The sequence below is a fragment of the Pinus tabuliformis genome, chromosome 3_2 (assembly GCF_031772625.1).
Source record: "Pinus tabuliformis cultivar Carrire ecotype Pingquan chromosome 3_2, CPIR1, whole genome shotgun sequence".
NCBI lineage: Eukaryota > Viridiplantae > Streptophyta > Pinopsida > Pinales > Pinaceae > Pinus > Pinus tabuliformis.
In genome coordinates, this window is record NC_142302.1 from 1,127,887,743 (window position 1) to 1,127,893,300 (window position 5,558).

Sequence of the window (5,558 nt, forward strand, 5' to 3'; positions counted from 1 at the left end):
GTTATTTGTTTCATACAGGGGCAGACATGCAAATCAGAAGATGCGTTAGACAAGATGAAATTTTTGATATATTGAAAGCATGCCATGACCAACCATGTGGTGGACATTTCGCTGATCGTAGGACTGCACATAAAGTATTACAAACAGGGTATTATTGGCCCACAATTTTTAAAGATGCAAAGAAATTCGTCCAAGCATGTGACAGTTGCCAGAGAGCGGGACGCCCTAGTCACTCAGATGAGATGCCTTTGAAACCACAGTTAGTCATCGAACCATTTGAGCGTTGGGCTCTTGATTTCGTAGGACCAATCAACCCGCCATCAAACCAAAAAACATACATTTTGGTGGCAACAGAGTACGTCACCAAGTGGGTTGAAGCAGAGGCCTTGCCCAGAGCTACAGAAGAATCTGTTATACAGTTCCTGCTCCATCTATTTGTGCGTTATGGCCTCCCTAGAGAGATAATTACAGATGGAGGGCCACAGTTTGCTGGGAACAGAATAGCGGCAACACTCAATAATTATCATGTTCAACATAAAGTTACCACCCCATATCACCCGCAGGCAAATGGGCAAGTAGAAAGCAGTAACAAAATAATAGAGACGATTCTAACAAAAACAATTGCATCACATAGACGCGACTGGGCAGCCAAACTACCAGAAGCACTGTGGGCTTATAGAACAACATGGAGAAGCACTACTGGTCACTCACCTTATCAGCTAATGTTTGGAAAACAACCTATCTTTCCTATAGAATTTGAAATCCAGACATTACGAACAGCACAACAAGTTGGTTTAGATTTAACTGAGGCACAGACTAATCGACTACAACAGATTAATGAGCTGGATGAAATTAGGCTCTCTGCACTTCAACACACTGCTCTGATACAGCAGCAGAGAGCTAAATGGCATGATGCTCTCATTAAAAACAGAGTCTTCCATGAAGGAGACTGGGCTCTTTTGTATGACTCTAGATTTCAGGACTTCCCCGGGAAACTCCAGACTCGTTGGTTGGGACCATATGAAATTCAGAAAGTGCATGACAATGGGACCCTTACCTTGACTACTATCGATGGTTCTGGATATACCTTCAAGGCAAACGGCCATCGAGTCCGTCTCTATCGCAAACCACTTACTTGGGAGTCCTTCTGCCAACAACTACGCCAAGATTCAGATATGGAGATCTTAGGGGAGGAAGACAAGTCTTCCCCGCCTGTAACTCACTAAAAAATCTACTTTTCTTTATAATTTGTATATAACTTATCGAATTATTTTTGTACATATTTTTTGCAGTATGTTTTGTTATTTCTGCTGTTCCTTTTCCAAAAGGAACAACACTTTTGATTTTTGTTGTTCCTTTTCCAAAGGAACAACACTTTTGATTTTTGCTGTTCCTTTTCCAAAGGAACAGCACTTGTGATTTTTGTTGTTCCTTTTCCAAAGGAACAACACTTGTGATTTTTGCTGTTCCTTTTCCAAAAGGAACAGCACGTGTGATTTTTGCTGTTCCTTTTCCAAAAGGAACAACACTTTTGATTTCTGCTGTTCCTTTTCCAAAAAGAACAGCACTTTTGATTTCTGCTGTTCCTTTTCCAAAAGGAACAACACTTTTGATTTCTGCTGTTCCTTTTCCAAAAGGAACAACACTTTTGATTTCTGCTGTTCCTTTTCCAAAAGGAACAACACTTTTGATTTCTGTTGTTCCTTTTCCAAAAGGAACAGCACTTTTGATTTCTGTTGTTCCTTTTCCGAAAGGAACAACACTTTTTATTTTTGTTGTTCCTTTTCCAAAAGGAACAACACTTTTGATTTTTTGCGGTTCCTTTTTCAAAAGGAACAGCACTTGTGTGTTTTTTCTGCTTCCAAAAGGAACAACACTTTTGATTTCTGCCGATCTTTTTTTAAAGGGGAACGGCATTTCCTTGAAACTACTGTTCCTTTCTCCAAACGAACAGCATCTGTGAACTGTTATTATGACCTTCCTTGAAAGGAACATTACTCATACGATTTTGAAACAGCTTGCTCCCTCTACCCCAAATTAAGGATGTTTATTGCTGATGTTCTTTCAAGTCTTTTGGAATACGGCTATACATTTATGAGATTAAAGCGAAAACGCAGCATACCGAAATCACTAAATCATAAATCGCTATCTTTATAAGAAACTGCCCTGACTTGGTGAAAGGATGCGGAGAAAGACATGCTTACTTATCATCTTTTGCTGCCATTGTTCTACTAACTTCGTTCTGATTGGTTATCTGTATTATGATGGTTCTTTTTCTTTAATTATCATATGGCAATAGGATCAAAAGATCTATACCTTTCTATTGGGATATTAAGACTTCTTCCACCATTCCTACTCTTAAGGAGTGTTGAACCACCCTTTGTGCATAAACAAGAAAGGCTCTCTATTAAAAAGAAGCAAAACAAAATTTCTAAAGACTGTCAAATTGCAGGATAGGAAGTCTCATTACGAGCTGGCCTACCATGATCATCAGGATGGAAGCGAAGTGGCATTCCCATTAGGGCCACCACACCTGGGAAATGGTCCAAAAGGTATATCAAACAAATAATCCTTGGAACAGGAGGTCTCACCACGAGCCGGCCTGCCCACTATTCGCTCCTTCCTCGTGAATGGCATTATGACTAACTGGTCACCAAGCCAGCATAGTGGCCTACATTTTGACATTGCTCAAATGCTTCCTCGCATACACAAAGGACTATGGTTCCAGGGGTGAAACAAACAACTCTGCCAAGGTTATGGACACCTGTCGGCAGCAGAGCACTGTTAATGGTATTGAAGTCGTATGTTTACACCAATAGGTAAGAAGATTACATCCTTTTGCTTCTTATGCCATGATAATTAAATTATATAATATTACCCAACCATATAGCGCATGACTATATATCATCGCCAATCATTACGAAGCTACTGACAGTGACCGCATGAGACCTTCTATTTATGGAAAATGTCTTATCCCCGAACTTCCATCAAATCACCGCAGCCCCATAATATTAAAAGCGATCTAACTTTTTACCTCGATTTCAGTATTACGTTGTTTTTGGCGAACATGTCATATATCCATAAGCTGTTCCATAAAGACCTCGTGGCAGAACAGACGCTGCTCCTTTATTTGACGGCTGGGACAGCCTATCACATTGCGGGGGGGGAGGTAACCTCATCATTCCCCAGAGTACGTGTCAGTCCGTTATTTGAGAAAATTTTGTACTCAAGCACGGCATGGCTCAACGGTATGATCTTTTGCTATTTTTGTTTTCTTCTGCATGAGCTGACGTTCGAAGTTATTTCCATGGCATACGCTGTTGCATTTAAATTTGAACGAGGAATACGCTACCAGCTTCTCTGCGCTTCAACAAACAGCTGCTGTTCCTTTGAAAATTGGCAGTGAAACTATGGGAGGAAGGTCAGTCCGCCGAGAACCGCAAACATTAACTGTTTCGGCTGCAGCCCGAAGAATCCTGAAAAGAGCAGGATGGTTGACCTATTTCAACCGCCTGAAGGAGTCTAATGAAACAGTAGCAAGAGAATTTTTACAGAACTTACAGGAAGAATACTCCACAGTAAGAGGAAGGCGAATTGAAGTCACCAACGACATAATAGCAAGAGTCACGGGACTACCGGCCACGGGACCAGTATGGACAATAAAGAAGGAAAGGCTGCAGAAGATTTTGGAAATCTTTCAGGACGAGGGTCAGAAGTTGACAATCCGAGGAAAGGGGGTGCTACCAGCAACGCTAGGAGAGCCATGGGCGGAATTGGCAAAAATCATCCAAAGCTACATCACTTGCGAAGGCAAAAAAGACGTGGTAAGACCACGACATCTTAAACTCCTAGCTGTCTTAAAACAAAAATGTTCTGTGAATTTGCCTGCATTGTTGAATTCACTATTGCATGATGTCGCACGAAGTATGAAGAAGGCACAGCACGTAGAATCAGTTATTAGCCACCACAGATTAATTCGCTTGATAGTAAATTACAGTCTCACCCAGCAGCAGAGCAGCTGGGAAGAACTAATTGCTGTTATCAATAAAGGGATGGCCACATCTGGACACCCGAAAAAACGAAAACGAGTTGATAACACACCCCAACGTCCAGAGAAATGAAAACAGGACACTTGCACAGAAGTGCAACCTGAAAAACAATCTGAAAAACGACCCGAAAAGCGGAAACATGACGCTATTACACCCGAACAACCAGAAAAGCGTAGAAAGTCAGCAAGGCTCGCAGGGTTACAAGGAGGGCTGGAGAAGCCCCAGGCAAGCACGAGCCAAGCAATAGAAATCGAAGATGAGCAGTCTGCAGAAACAGAAGCAGAAGAAGAAAGTAGTAAGGAAACAGAGCAGTCCGCAGAAACAGAAGCAGAAGAAGAAGGCAGCGAGGAAACAGAGCAGTCTGCAGAGACAGAAACGGAAGAAGAAGACGCCGAGGAAGAAGAACAGTCTGCAGAAACAGAAGCAGAAGAAGAAGGCAGCGAGGAAACAGAGCAGTCTGCAGAAACAGAAACGGAAGAAGAAGACGTCGAGGGAGAAGAGCAGTCTGCAGAGGCAGAAACAGAAGAAGGAAAGGAGGATCCAGAGCAATCTGCAGGGAGAGAAGAAGAACAAGATGAGCAGACTGAAGAAAAAGGAGACGAAAAGGAAGAAGTTGAGCAGTTCGAGCAGGAGGAAGGAATGGAACAGCAGGAAGGGAGCCCATTACAAGACCCGTTAAGGGAAGATGAATTGGCCGACATTTTGGCCAATATGGGCGAATATGGCCAACCCCTGAGTCCATCAAACCTCCATGCCGAAGAGAAAACCCAGGAGAAAGATGCACCCGAGGAATTGCATGAAGAAGAGGCAGAAATAGAAAACTTGCCCGTTCACAATGAGAAGATATTAGAAAATGCTGAGCAGGAACAACCCGTTCCTAGTCAGAAGCCACCAGAGGAAAGTCCGGAGGAAATAAGGGCAGAAGAGGAATCAGCCCAAGAAATAACGGAGCCAAGTAAGGTTCTTACCCCGGAACAGTTACCTCAGGAAGAAAATCAGGAAGCTAGCCACAATCCAAACCGCAGCGAACAGCCTGCTGTTCCTTCGGAAGAGATGATGGAAATAAGGGAATTACAAAGGGAAAAGCGGACATTGTTGAACATAATAGCCCAGCTTCACCAGCAGATTAGGATTCTAAAAGCAAGGCAAAGGGTGAAGGGGACTTCAAGGAGAAAAGGTTTGACCACACCAGTAAGGCCCCTTAAGGGCAGGAGGCGGAGGACCAGAAGCCGTCCCACTGCTCAAAACCCTGACAGAAGCCAAACTGCTGTTCCAAATGAAGCCGAAAAACAAACTGTTGTTCCATTTGAAAAGGAACAGCAGTGGGCTGGAGTTCGTGTTAAAATTGAAACAGCGTAATAAGAAAGTTCAAGTAAAGCTCCCGGCCTCCACAGATGCATGGAAGAAAGACCCGAAAACAAGAACCCTCCACCAACATTTGAAGCAGGCCCAGCAAGAAGCAGAAAAGCTCAGGGAGCAAATGGTCCCCCGAGAAAAATATGAAGAATT